The 15659-nt window shown below is 35.1% G+C and overlaps 3 non-coding genes across 3 annotated transcripts; all 3 read right to left on the minus strand.

The window, feature by feature from the left end:
• Positions 1-11223: 11223 nt before the first annotated feature.
• LOC122148340 lies at positions 11224-11342 on the minus strand. The gene has a single exon (XR_006162285.1). It is a non-coding gene; the product is annotated as a 5S ribosomal RNA (ribosomal RNA).
• An 84-nt stretch (positions 11343-11426) lies between these two features.
• On the minus strand, positions 11427-11545 carry LOC122148424. Its single transcript, XR_006162368.1, has one exon. It is a non-coding gene; the product is annotated as a 5S ribosomal RNA (ribosomal RNA).
• Positions 11546-11630: 85 nt separating this feature from the next.
• On the minus strand, positions 11631-11749 carry LOC122148326. The gene has a single exon (XR_006162271.1). It is a non-coding gene; the product is annotated as a 5S ribosomal RNA (ribosomal RNA).
• Positions 11750-15659: the final 3910 nt, after the last annotated feature.

Genomic DNA, 15659 nt, shown 5'->3' on the forward strand with positions numbered 1-15659 from the left:
TATTGCATAACCTTACCTAGATGTATTGGTGACGGAGTTCTTTGATGCGCTCATTGTTTCTTTCAAAAGGAACTTTGTATAGTTGTTTCATTCGGACTCTGTGTTTAGCTAGAGTCCGAGAAATGGATGTTATGCTGATTGCTGCAATGTTCCCAAAGACAAGGTTGTCCTCTACAACTCTGGACTGAATGTCCTTCAGTTTTATTTCATTGTCAGCAATCACCATGTTGACAATAGCAAGTTCCTGTTCTTCATTCAAGAGCTTTCCTCTGCCCCCTAAGAGAGGTAGACGTTGAATCCTTAGAGGGACAAAATACAGCTACATATTAGAGACCGGCGGCATACAATCACTCTAATACAGTAAATGGTAAAATTATTTACACTTTGCTGTAGGAGAAACAATATCCCACCTGTTGGTTTCTCTGAAAATATGGACAATGGATGCCACTGTGTCCCGGCTGAGATTTGGCTGTACTCATTCACCAGCCTCTCTGTAGGATAGCCCGTGGTTTATGACATGGTCAATGAAAGTAGCTCTTATTTGATCAGTTACCCTAGCACTGGTCCTTCTTTGAGTGCCACCACGCATTCTAACTCATCTCCCTCTACCTTGCCCCACTTTCTTCCTTTGTTTTTTTTCTTTGCCATGTTCTTGTCCTTTGTCCTTTTCTTTGTCCTTCTCCTTTTCCTTGTGATGGTATTCATCTTCCTCTCCCTCGTGCAGGCATTTTTCCTTTTTTTTTCTTTCTTTTTTTTTTTCTTTCTTTCTTCTTTCTTTCTTTCTTTTTCGCAGGCATTTTCTTTCTTTCTTTCTTTCTTTCTTTCTTTCTTTCTTTCTTTCTTTCTTTCTTTCTTTGTGTTGCTCTATATTGTTCCTTTTCCACACAAGATCAGCCCAAAGAGTCCTCTTTTAGATCATGCGATTGAAAAAACCTCAACACCTGAGTGTGGTTCCTAGATGGGAATCAATTATATATTTGCATAACTGCAATAAGCTGTTTCTCATTAGCAATGGAATAAAATACAGGGAATATATTTGTGTTTCAATTCACAATATGAACAGCTGTTCACTTTGACTTTAGCCTATATAAGTTATGTTTAGAACATGATGTTATCTGTTCTGACATACAGTGTGAAAGCATTTGTAAATTTGTTTGTATTATTACATTGTTTTGGTCTTGGTTGAGCTTGTGTGTAAAAAAAGTTCAAGCATTTTAAATTGGTGTTAACTGTATGCATTTTGTATCAAAGCAACAAGAAACGTGTTAATTGTATAGCCTACAAAGACGGATGTTGTGATAACCGTGTTAAGAGTTTAGGAAACTTGTTAAATGTATTAAAAAACTGTCTTGGCGATTGTAAAAAACTGTAAGTAGTCCTGCTGTTGCTTTAGGTGTTGTCTTTGGTTTCTCAAGCAGTACCAACCATCCCCTAGTGCCTTTGGGCAGCAGCATAGGATATGCTCCAGTGTCCCCTTTTTCTGGCACAGGGGGCAGAGTGGTGTATCGGCTAGGCCCCATTGGTGCAAGTTAGATGGTCTGGGAAGAATATTGTTGATGGCTTATACCAGGAGCTTAATACAGTGTGGCTCTGAGCGCCACAGGTCTGTCCATGAGATCTCCCACCTGGTCCAGGCAGCTTGCTGCCTCATTCCCACTACTCTGCTGGATCTAAAGTATGGAAGGTATTAAAAACAAAATTGCAAAAAATAAAAATAAAACAGTACAAATCACAACACTTGTAATAAAATTAAAATACAAATACAAAGATATCAAATTAAGCGGGAGGAGAATTATATGGATTTGGTGCTGCTGGTAAAACCAGGACCGAGCAGACACACACTTATTTAACAAATAATCTTTAAAATCCACTCTAAGTGCCAGGCTGCGTTCTTGTCTTTCCATTCACCAAAGATCATCAGAATTCAGCTGGTTATCTCTCATCAAGACAACATCCAAATCAACTGGAGCCTCAACAAACTGTATCAGGATACGTTTATTCAAATGGTCAAGACATACATGTGTGTGTGTGTGTGTCCTTTATGCTAAGTGCACTTAATTATAGTGTAATTGATAAAGTCTTGTTTGTATCGCACTCAAGGTTGTATGTTGTTTTACTAATGAGTCCCTAATCATGCAGATTTTGAGTACATGTTCTGAATAGTATTACAATTAATTATAACAAGTTATGATTACTTATTAATATTTGTCTTTTAACCTAATTTGCTATACACACATATATACATTACTGCGGGACGTAGGGGTGTATAGCAGGTGCTGCAGCCGTGTTAAAAATAAATAAATGAAAATTTTGTAGCAAAAAATAAATAAAACTCGTTTTATTATTTTGTATATTCATTAAAATTAATAGAAAAACAAGTAGCCTTAGGCTACAATGACAATAAGCAACAGTAAAACGTGAATTAAGTTGACTCAAATTGATTGTGAAAGTCGTTTCAACTTAAACTGACTTGGTAAGTCGTTTGTTGCCATGACTTTTTGATCATATTATTACCTGTAACATGTCTGTGCTGTACCCAAATCAAGAATTAATGACCATTTCTGCAGCCATTGCAAGATACAGCAGAGAAAGATCGAGAGTGTCTACCTCAACAGCAACCAATCTCACATTCTCGCATCTGCAGCGCTTATTTTGATCTTTAACGTTAGATCTTTCCTATTCTTGGAACAAAATTAATGCTTAAGGTTATATTAAACATAAAACTTTTATTAACAGAACAAATAAGACATAGGTACCCGCGTTTAACGAATAAATAAAATGTTTTTGGATTTTCCCCTTACTTCAAACGAATGCTTAGTTTGTCGCTCATTATTATTATTTTAAAAATGGCTATACGATAAAACAGTACGATGACAAATTTGTCTTTGGATTTCCTCTTTCTTTAAAACGATAGTGTGTGGTTCATTATTAGCCTATTAATTAAAACACATGGGCCATAAAATAGTAAAATTTTTCTTGGGGAGTTAAGAATTAATTAATTGATTAATTAATTGGAAGTTAAGATTTCTGTCATTTAACAACACAAAAACACATTCTCATGATCATTGTTCTCATGTTCATTGTTCTCTGTTGTCAACATAATGATAATAAGAAATGTTTTTTGAGCAGCTAATCAGAATATTAGAATGATTTTTGAAGGATCATGTGACACTGAAGTCTGGAGTAATGATGCTAAAAAATCAGCTTTGAAATCAAAGCAATAAATTACATTTTAAATTATATTCACATAGAAAGCAGGGTTTTTTTTAAATAGTAAAAATATTTTACAATATTACTGCTTTTGCTGTATTTTGGATCAAATAAATGCAGGTTTATTGAGCAGAAAATAAATCGTTAAAAAATTATAAATCTTACTGTTCAAAACTTTTGACTGGTAGTGTACAGTATATATATAAATCCTAAATATATAGGTATAAATATAGATATATAATACTTTTTTATTTTGACTGTGTTTATTTTATATAAACTGATTAATATTTTGATTGTTTATTTTAAATATGTAAACTGATTAAGGACGAGAGCGTTTTATCAGCTCAATACCAAATTTTATTTATTTATTTATTTATTTTCGTAAACCATAAACACAACTTTTCTATTTTTAAATTATTCAAAAATATACCCCCGCGTAGTATGCTTCCTCTCAAAGTGCGTCACCGCAACCTTGACTTTTGCCTTTTACTTTTTGCTTATTTATTTATTTATTTATGAAAAAGAAGGACGAGATTACTTTTTCTCAGTTAATCACCGTTATGGCACAGATGCTGTGGACTCAGCTGAACTTTCATCGAAGCGGGAATTGTCACGTAATGTCTTCAATTAAAACAATAAAACACAAGTAATTTAACAAATGTGTTTGCACATATCTGTTTGAAGTATGAATGGAAGCACTTTACAAATAAACTTGGGACTTGTAGTTACAGTGTTTGCAAGATCACTGAAAAAATCTTAGAAACTATATTAGGCTACTTTAACAAAGTGTAATTTGCTCATATCTGAGATATTATTCACTCTATAGGCCCTATTCGCCCTGTAGGGAGCATGTAAAATGTACAAATAAAAGGGCCTTTATGGAATTTTAGAAAAATACTTTATCTTTACCTTACTGGTAAGTAATTCAGCCTCTATTATACTCAATACAGTTTCATGTGACAGTCTTTACATGAAGTGGACAAATCAAGTGGACAAATGGGAAAACAGCAGTGAGAGGAATCATATATTTGGAAACATTCTTTTTTTATTATTTGTTCAACAATATATATCTACATATCAGAAATAAATAAACAACACAACAATAATAACACAGGTAACAAGGTAAACAGAATAGAATTAACATTAATTATTAAGTCATTTAGCAAAGTAAATTAAAGTAAAATATAGCAAAATAGGTACTAATAAGTTATGTACACACTGAGCAATATACAATATACATACAATATATACAAGGGGATGAGGAAATGCAGTGCAAAAGTATGCAATGTTAAGCAGATATTTACATTCACTAAAAACACATCTTTTTTTTTCTATGAGAAAATAGGTATGTGTTTTATAGATGGTGTATAATGAATCGGCGAATTGGTATAAGAGGCAGATATAGTAGCAAATATGACTTATATTTTAGCCTTATAATGAGAATATAAATAACATGACAAATTGAACATTGTACATTTTAACCCACAAAGTGTAAATAATGTTGAGGACATGTAAATCTCTGTGCACAGGTAATTCTGACTAACCCACACCATGTCTAAACCAGGACCAAATAAGGGGGAAATCTAATCCAGGTCTGAACCAAGTCCAAACCATACCCCAGAAATCTGCTATTGTGATTTGGGGGATGTAGTTGCAGATGTAGTTGTAGTTTTTTTCTTTTTTAGTTCCTTTTCTACTACACTTTTGAAGTGTTCAAAACTGTTGAACACAACACCTTCAAAACCTGAAGTGGTAGACTTCCTAGTTGCTGGGCAATAGGTAAATATTTTTTGGCTACTTTCAGCAGCCTTGTCTTTGGAGGGCGTGTACCTCTTACGCTGCCCACCACACTGGGGTACTTGGCAGGCCCCACAAGGCTTCATGGATTTATGAACCATGTAAAAACCCTTCGTCTGAATCCTGGCATACTTTACATGTGGCACTTTCCTCCATCCCAATTTTGTTTAAAATCACATCTGTGAACACTGCTTTGCTCCTGATAAAATACTCCAAATTCTCCAGTTTCGTCTGTACAATTTTCCCATTTATGTTCCCCCATATGTTATCTTCTTTAACACCATTGAAAATCCGTAGCCAGTATTCGTTTACTACAGGTTTCTTAAAAACCACATCTCTAAAAAAACAATAAAACATTTTTACAGTACACTCTTTAAAAGCACACAGTTTCTCCCCCAGTCTTACATACACATCTTTCTCTTGTTTGGCCTCTTCCATATTTTCCACTCTCTTTATCCATTCTCCAGGTATTGCCTTTTTAATTATGTCGTATTTCTTTATCAGTTCCTGTCTGTTAAAATCCTCCTTTGCCTCCTCCATCATGTCAACAACGTACTGTACTGGTAAAAATCCTTCTTTGAATTCATATGAAACATCCCTTACCCTTGTGATACCCACCTCCCACCATTTCCTAAAAAAGACCTCTTTCCCTTCATAAACAATGCCGCTGTTTAAAAATAAAGGCTGGTTTAAAATGTTCTCTCTTCCTTGTGTATTAAAATGCACACACGTTAAAAATTTCCCCCACGCACCCATCAGTTCTTGATAAAAATCTGGCAACCCCTCTGTCATAAATTTTTTCACTCTCATCCATAAAACGTTATCCCCCAGATTAAAATTACCACATTTACTTAAAAAATATTCCATTGTTCTCTTCCATGGCGCCTTGTTTCCTTCATCCAAATATTTGCTTATCATTTTCACTCTTAAACTGTTCTTTCTTTGCTCCACGTCCATTAGCCCTAGTCCCCCCTTCCCCACTGCTCCTATTAAAGTATTGTATGCTATTCTTGGCGGCTTCCCTTCCCATAAGAAATCTAAAAAACATTTTTTCAGCCTTTTTTCTGTCCACAACGGCATTGATGCCACATATAAAATATGCCATAACTTAGAAACCATTAAAACATTCAAGATTAAAACCCTCCCCTTCAAAGTTAAGGACATTAATTTCCAAAAATTCAACCTTCTCTCGATCCCTCCTAAAATCTCCTCCCACATAGTTCCTTCTGCTTTCGTTTCATCCTTCCCCATTAAAACACCTAAAATCTTTATTTCTTTCATTTCCTTAAAATTAAAGTGCCCAGCTAAAACCTCAGTTCCCCCAAATCTCATGTATACCGTTTTGTCCTCATTCACTTTAGCCCCTGATGCCCTGCAAAATCTTTTTACTATTTTCATTGCTTCCCCTACACTCGCCAGATCTTGTAGCATTAGCGTAGTATCATCAGCGTATTGAAAAATTTTATTCTCTCCTCCCTCTATGCCTATCCCTTTTATTCTCCCTTCCTGTTTTACTGTTAATCCGAGTGGTTCTGCAACTAAAGCATAAAAGTGCCGACAATGGGCAACCCTGTCTAATTGATCTCGTTAATTTAAAACACTCTGTTAAAAAGCCATTACATTTTACTCTCGTTACAGCACCTTTATATAAAATCTTAACCCATTTAATAAAATTCCCTCCAAAACCAAAACTCTTTAAAACCCCAAATAAAAAATCATGCTCTACCCTGTCGAAAGCCTTCTCAAAGTCCAAACTAATTATAAAACCATCTTTCTTCTTTTCAGTAATATATCTTATTGTGTCTTTTATGCTCATTGTTGTATCCGCAATATCTCTTCCTTTAATACCGTATGCTTGGTTTGTTTTCGATTATACTGGGCATCACTTCTTTTAGTCTGTTAGCTAAAACTTTTGATAAAATCTTCAGATCAGTGTTAAGCATCGTTATAGGCCTATAGTTCTTTAACTCCACTTTGTCTCCTTTCCTTTTATATATCAGCTTCATTAATCCCATTCCCATTCTTTGGTTCATCTCACCTTTCCTAAAAATCTCATCAAATACTTCTTTTAAGATACTGGTTAAAAAATCTTTAAAAACTTTTGTTTAATCCACTTATTGCTCTTTTTATTTCTTCTTCACTTACTTCATCATCACACTCTTTTTTTGTCCACTTCTCCTACTCTTGCTTTTATTCGCTTGAGTAATTCAACTTTTTCTCCTTCTTTTACTCCCTCTGTACAGAATAAGTTCTCATAGTATGATTTTATTTCTTCCAAAATTTCCTTATTTCCTTCTACTATTATCCCATTTTTGCCCCTTATTTCTTTAATCATGATGACACTCAACTCTACCTCTCATTCCATCCTGATGATCCATCGGTAGCTGCTCGCATCTCAGCTTGTCTAACAGACATTTCTTGCTGGATGAAGGACCATCACCTTCAACTCAACCTTGCCAAGACAGAACTGCTTGTGGTTCCAGCAAACCCATCGTTTCATCACAATTTCACCATCAAGTTAGGCACATCAACCATAACTCCTTCAAAAACAGCCAGAAACCTTGGAGTTATGATTGATGATCAGCTAACTTTCTCAGACCACATTGCTAAAGCTGTCCGTTCCTGCAGATTTGCTTTATTCAACATTAAGAAGATCAGGCCCTTTCTTTCCGAACATGCTGCACAACTCCTTGTTCAAGCTCTTGTTCTGTCCAGGCTAGACTATTGCAACGCTCTCTTGGCAGGTCTTCCAGCCAGTTCTATCAAGCCTTTTCAATTAATCCAGAATGCGGCAGCAAGATTAATTTTTAATGAGCCGAAAAGAATACACGTCACACCTCTGTTTATCAATTTGCACTGGCTACCAATAGCTGCTCGCATAAAATTCAAGGCATTGATGTTTGCTTACAAAACCACCACTGGCTCTGCACCCCTTTACCTAAATTCATTACTTCAGACTTATGTGCCCTCTAGAAGCTTGCGTTCTGCAAGTGAACATCGCTTGATTGTGCCATCCCAAAGAAGCACAAAGTCACTTTTACGGACTTTTAAATTAAATGTTCCCTCCTGGTGGAATGACCTGCCCAACTCAATCCGAGCAGCTGAGTCCTTAGCCATCTTTAAGAATCGGCTTAAAACACATCTCTTCCATCTTTATTTAACCCTCTAACTTTTTCACTCACTATTCTAATTCTATTTAAAAAAAAAAAAAAAACATTTTTAATCTTTTTGTATTCTATCTATTTTCTTTTCATTTATTATACAATTATAAAAAAAGACCTCTAACACTAGCTTGCTCTATTCTTTTTCTATTCTATCTGTTTTCTTTTTATTTATTATATTATTTAAAAGCCCTTGCTACGTATACTGTGTTTAGGCTAACTGAGACTTGTTATAGTACTTATATATCATTGCTCTTTTGTTGTTTTTGATTGCTTCCATTGTCCTCATTTGTAAGTCGCTTTGGATAAAAGCATCTGCTAAATGACTAAATGTAAATGTAATGTAAATGTAATCATTTCTGCTTTTCCTCTTCTTTTCTCTAGATCAAATAAAAACTTTGTGCACTTCTCCCCCTCCACTGTATATTTTGCTTTGCTTCTTAATCTTGCAGCTTCATATTTCTCCTCTTCCATTTCCTTCAGTCTACCTTCTATTTCTTTTATTTTCTCTATGCTTTTTTCCACCTTATCCAGTTCCTTATTCAAGTTTTGTCTTAGCTCTCTTTCCTTATTTTTCTTACATTTATTAATTAACTTGCAATACGATATTGTAAACTTTTTTACCAGATATTTCACGTTCTCCCACCATATTCGCTTATCCTCATTATACATTTCATTTCCCTTTTCGTTTTCAATGATCTCCTTTATACTTAAAACATAATCTTCATTCTTTAAAACCTCTGTATTTAAAATCCAGACTCCAGGCCCTCTTTGCACTTTACTCCAGTCTACTTTAAAAAATAAAAACTTGTGATCGCTAAAACTTGTTTCTTCATACTTAATCTTCTCTATAAAATTCTCCACATTTCTCGTATATAAAATAAAGTCAATTCTTGTTTCACACACAAACTGCCCCACTATTTGCCTCCTTGAAAATTCTTTTTTCTTTTCATTTCTTTCTCTCCACACATCGATGATATCATTTTCTCACATTAATGCTTTTAATTCTTTTCTTCCCGTGTCAGTTTTAAAAACCATTCCTTCTGCCATGTCTTGTTTACTAAAAACTGTGTTAAAATCCCTTATCATTATTATTTCCTTATACTTGTTTACGATATTTCTTAAAACATTGAAATATTCTTTCTTTTCTTTCTCCTCTGTTGGTGCATGTACATTCACTAAAATCAGTTCGCATCCTTCAATAATTTACTTCCACCACCATACATTTCCCCATCTTATCTTTATATATTACTTTACTTGCATTAAAAACATCTTTTCTCATTAAAAACGCCACTCCTCTTCCAAGCCTTCCATCCCCATTGTTATATAAAATATCCCCTTCCCATTTCTTTTTATAGTCCTTCATTACACTCTCTTTCCAGTTTGTTTCTTGCAAAGCAATAACATCTTCGCCTTTGCATTTTTCTTTCATTCTTTAAAATTTTCCCATGTCCATCAGTCCTCTTGCATTAAAAGTAACACAACTTAAAACCATTAAAAGAAAGAAAAATAAATACCTAAAAACCATTATTCTCCATCTTCTCGCTCCAGCCCTCTTAGCACTTCATATCTGTTTACACTTGTCATTATCTTTTTCCTTGCATTTTCCACATTTGGTTTTACCTTTAATGTTCTCCTTCTTATTTGTCCTCTCCCCCCTCTGTCTTTTTCCATGTTGTCCATCCTTGTTTCTTCTTCACTGTTTCACCATTTCTTTGTTTTGATCGTCCACTCCTTGTCCAACTCTCTCCACGTTATCCAGAAGATTTTTAAAACTGTCCGATATTTCAATATCCGTCCATTGGGTGTCCTGTTCTATTGTCCGTACCTTATCCTCATCATTCACTTTTTCTTCCTTCTTCCTCTCGGTTGCTCGATCTTCCTTCTGCTTCTTTTTGTTGCAATCCTTCTTTCTCTTGTCCTTCATCAGTTTCTCTTCCCTCCTAGCTGTTTCCTTCATGCACCTGTCCGTCCAGCCGATGTTCCACACCTCCTTCCTCTCCCTCCATCCAACATTCACATTTATTTAAAACTTCTTGACAACCCGGGCATCTGACAGCATTACAATCTCTTGCAAAGTGTCCCCTCTCCTCACACTTGTAGCACTTAAAATCTTTAAGCAGGTGTCCCGGGCTCATGCACAGCCTACAGGTCTTCACCTGATGGCTGTGCATCACCCTAAAATACTGCGGCACTTCCTCTGTTTCCAGCTTCGTGCTATATGGCAACGATGCCACTTTTTTGGGGAATCTCACCCGTAGGAACCTTGTTCCGTCTTCAATGTCAGTGCCCGGGTAGCATCTTCTTTTTATTTTTGAAACTGGATTAACTCCCAATCCTTCCAATTTTGCTAAAATTTCATTGTCATTAAGATAGACGGGCAGGTGCATGAAGGAAACAACATAGTCTCTATTTCGCAGATTTTTAACCTCACAGTTCACTCCTTTTATCATCAGTCCATCAGTCAATTTGTCACATGTTTCTTCTTTTTCCATAGTCAGTTCGTATTCCTTTCCTTGCCTTTGGCCTCAGTGCTAAGATTTTCCCATATCCACATTCTTTTGATACAGCCTTGATAATATCCTCCGCTCTCTCCTCGATCACATTCTCTACATTCACAATCACTGTAGCCTCTTTTAGATATTTTCTTTGATGAAACTTCTCTCTCGTGCCTTGGTTCATTCCATTTCCAGCTCGTAGTCGATTTCCCAGTCCAGTGTCGTTTGCCGATCGTGTCTCTCCGCCAAGTCCAGTGTCATTTTCCATTCGTATCTCTCCAGCCGGTCCTGTGTCATTACCAATTAATCCGTCCATTGTAAGAAAAAAAAAAAAAAAAAAAAAAAAAAGACAAAGAAAAAAAAAGGGGTAACCACCCTCCAGCAAGCAGGATGCTGCTGTTAGGTGGTTTAAAACTGACAAACAACACAAAAAAATCTAACCTGAAGTCCAAAAAACTCACAAACAAACAAAAAAAGAAAAAAAGAAAATGGAGGAGAGCCTTCCTCTCCCAACTGCAGCCAAACACTTACTAGATCAATTTTGACGAAAAAACTAAAGCTTACAGCACCTGGTATTCCCAGGCGGTCTCCCATCCAAGTACTAACCAGGCCCGACCCTGCTTAGCTTCTGAGATCAGACGAGATCGGGCGCGCTCAGGGTGGTATGGCCGTAAGCGAGGGCTGCTGCAAAGTGTGGGCTATTTAAAGATCAGCAACCCTAATGAGCAATGTATTAGATCCATATAGACAAAAAAACTAAAGCTTACAGCACCTGGTATTGCCAGGCGGTCTCCCATCCAAGTACTAACCAGGCCCGACCCTGCTTAGCTTCCGAGATCAGACGAGATCGGGCGCGCTCAGGGTGGTATGTCCGTAAGCGAGGGCTGCTGCAAAGTGTGGGCTATTTAAAGATCAGCCACCCTAATCTGCAGTATATTAGATCAATTTTGACGAGAAAAACTAAAGCTTACAGCACCTGGTATTCCCAGGCGGTCTCCCATCCAAGTACTAACCAGGACCGACCCTGCTTAGCTTCCGAGATCAGACGAGATCGGGCGCGCTCAGGGTGGTATGGCCGTAAGCGAGGACTGCTGCAAAGTGTGGGCTATTTAAAGATCAGCAACCCTAATCTGCAGTATATTAGATCAATTTTGACGAAAAAACTAAAGCTTACAGCACCTGGTATTCCCAGGCGGTCTCCCATCCAAGTACTAACCAGGCCCGACCCTGCTTAGCTTCCGAGATCAGACGAGATCGGGCGCGCTTTTTTTTTTTTTTTTTTTATTAAGATGTTTAGATTAATAGATTACAATAGATTAAGCACAATCAATAGAAAATACAGAACATCGTCTTTACACATCTCTACATTACACATCTTTCCTTTACATAGATAATTTAAAAAACTCTTCCGCTTTCTGGCAACTTCCACATTAAATCGTTTAAAACACAACAAACTTGTGGGGTAAAAACATCATAAAAAGAGTCTAACATATTTACACCTTTAAAGTACACATACAGTCTTTCAATATATGATTCTGTTTTCCTTTTAAACACAGTCCAAACATCCAACACAATTTTTTCCTTTTTAGCCACAGTTCTTCTCTCCCATATTGCACTTTTCATTAGCATTACACACAGATTAATAAAACTTTTGTTTTGACACTTTTTTTCCCAACCAAACATCACCACTCTGTTCCATTCCATTACATTTTCATCCCACTCCTCAGTCACATCTTTAATTAAACATTTACATTTCCTTAAAAATTCCTCCAGTTCTCTACAATATAAAAACATATGTAAAATCCCCTCTTCCTTTTCCTGGCACACTTTACACAGAGCGTTTTCTTCCATTCCTATTTTATTTAAAATAACATCAGTAAAAACCACTTTATGCCTTATAAAATACTCCAAACATCCCAATTTTGTTTCCACACATTTCCCCGTCATGTTTCTCCATATACACTCTTTTTTTAAATCTTTGAATTTCTGCACCCAGTATCCATTTGCAATCGGCTCTTTAAAAAACACCATCTCTAAAAGAACAATAAATCATTTTCAGAGTACATTCCTTAAAATCATAAAGTTTTTCCCCTAATTTCACATAAATACATTTCTCTTTTGGCTCTCCTTCCATACTTTCTATTCTTTTAATCCACTCTTTGGGTATTGCACTTTTAATGATTTCATATTTATTTTTTATTTCTTGTTCACTGTAATCCTCTTTTGCCTCTTCCATTGCATCCACAATAAATTGTGTTGGTAAAGGTAACCCTTCTTTAAATTCATATAACACATCTCTCACTCTTGTTATCCCCACTTCCATCCATTTCTTTAAAAACATTTCTTTGTCTTGTTTTAAAATGTTTTTGTTTAAGAACAGAGGTTGATTTAAAATGTTTTCTCTCCCATGTGCATCGTACTCAACTTTATCTAAAAATTTTCCCCAGGCACTAAAAATTTCCCTATAAAACTCTGGTAATCGTTCTGTCATCCAATTCTTTGTTTTCATCCATAAAATTCCATCCCCCATGTTAAAATCCCCCCATTTGTTTAATGTTTAAATTTATTTTTCTTTTTCTTTTTTGGTTTTGCCTCAACGTATAGGTATTTCCTCACTACTTTCACTCTCAAGCTATTTTTCCTCTGTTCCACATCCATTAAACCTAAACCTCCCTTCTCTGTCGCCCCTAAAATTGTGTTAAAAGCTATTCTTGCTGGTTTCCCCTCCCATAAAAAGTCAAGAAAACATTTCTTCAACCTCTTTTCTGTCCACAGTGGCATATCCGACACATATAAAACATTCCATAACTTAGATACCATTAAAACATTCAATACTAAAACCTTCCCTTTCAAATTTAATGTTCTTAATTTCCAAAAAATTAACCTTCTCTCTATTCCTGTTACTAGTTCCTCCCACATTTCATCTCTTACTTTCCTCTCATTTTTTCCCATTAAAATTCCTAAAATCCTAATTTCTTCCACTTCCTTAAAATTAAAACAATCCCTTAAAACAATTGCTTTACCAAATCTCATATATACCGTCTTTTCTTCATTTAATTTACTCCCAGATCCTTTACAATATTCTTCTACAACCTTCATAACTTCTATGATGCTCTCCTTTCCTTTTACTATTATCGTTGTGTCATCAGCATATTGAAAAACCTTTCCCTCAGCCTTATTTTCCTCAATTTCAATTCCAATTATTCCTTCTTTTTTGTTTTATAGCCAATCCTAACGGTTCCGATACAAGTGAATATAATAATGCTGAAAGCGGACAACCCTGTCTTATCGATCTCGTAATTTTAAAACATTCTGTTAAAAACCCATTACCATTTTATTCTCGTTAAAGCACCCTTATATAAAATCTTAATCCATTTGATAAAATCTCCCCCAAAACCAAATTCCTTTAAAACATCAAATAAATACCCGTGGTCAACCCGATCAAACGCTTTTTCAAAATCTAGACTAATTACGTAACCATCTTCATTTTTTTCTTTCATGTACCATATTGTGTCTCTTATGCTCATTGTTATGTCCGCTATATCCCTTCCTTTTTACTCCGTATGCTTGGTTTGTTTCGATTATACTTGGCATTACTTCCTTTAACCTGTTTGCTAAAACCTTCGCTAAAATCTTAAGATCTGTGTTAAGCATCGTGATCGGCCTATAGTTTTTTAAATCTAGCTTTTCTCCTTTCCTTTTATATATCAGTTTTGTTATCCCCATCCCCATTCTTTCATTAACTTCTCCTTTTTCAAAAATTTCACTAAAAACTTCCTTTAAGATCTTTGTTAAAATCTCTTTAAAACATATATAAAATTCACTTCCCAAACCATCTATCCCTGGACTTTTCTTTCTATTCAGCTGCTGTATTGCTCTTTCAATCTCTTCTTCTCCGATTTTTTGATCGCATTCTTTTTTATCTTCCTTGCTGATTTTTACTTTTATCCGATTCAACAGTTCCCTTTTTTTGTTTTCTTCTACACCCCTTGCACTAAAAAGATCTTCATAAAAATTCTTTATTTCTTCTAAAATCTTTTCATTCCCTTCTACAACTCCCCCATTTTTCCCTCTTATCTCTTTTATTGTTTCAGCTTTCCCTCTCTTTTTTTCCAAATCAAAAAAAAACTTTGTGCATTTTTCTCCCTCCACAGTATATTTAGCTTTGCTTCTTAACCTTGCCCCCTCATATTCTTTTTCCTCTATTTCTTTCAGTTTTTCTTCCATTTCCTTAATCTTTTGTATATCTTTATATTCTTTATTCAATTCCACTTCCAAACTTTCCTTTATTTCTTTTTCTTTGTATCTTTTGCATTTGCGTATTAGACTACAATACTTAATTGAGAATTTTTTTATTAAAAACTTAACATTCTCCCACCATATTCTCTTATCTTCTTCATACATTTCATTTTTCTTTTCTTTTTCTATAATTTCTTTAACCTTTAAAACATAGTCTTCATTTTCTAACATTTTTGTATTTAAAACCCATATTCCTGGCCCTCTTTGCACTTTATTCCAGTCCATTTTAAAAAATAACAACTTATGATCGCTAAAACTTGTTTCTTCATACTTAATCTTTTCTATAAAATTCTCCACATTTCTTGTACATAAAATAAAGTCAATTCTTGTTTCGCACACAAACTGCCCCACTATTTGCCTTCTTGAAAATTCTTTTTTCTTTTCATTTCTTTCTCTCCACACATCTATCATATTATTTTCTGCCATTAATGCTTTTAAATCTTTTCTCCCCTTGTCAGTTTTAAAAACCATTCCTTCTGCCATGTCTTGTTTACTAAAAACTGTGTTGAAATCCCCCATCATTATTACTTCCTTATACTTCTTTACAATACTTCTTAAAACATTAAAAAACTCTTTCTTTTCCTTCTCCTCCGTTGGTGTATGTACATTTACTAAAATCAATTCGCTTCCTTCATGTTTTGTCTCAACAACCATACATTTACCCATCTTATCTTTGTATAAAATTTTACTTGCT

The sequence above is a fragment of the Cyprinus carpio genome, chromosome A17, assembly GCF_018340385.1.
Source record: "Cyprinus carpio isolate SPL01 chromosome A17, ASM1834038v1, whole genome shotgun sequence".
In the NCBI taxonomy this organism is placed as follows: domain Eukaryota; kingdom Metazoa; phylum Chordata; class Actinopteri; order Cypriniformes; family Cyprinidae; genus Cyprinus; species Cyprinus carpio.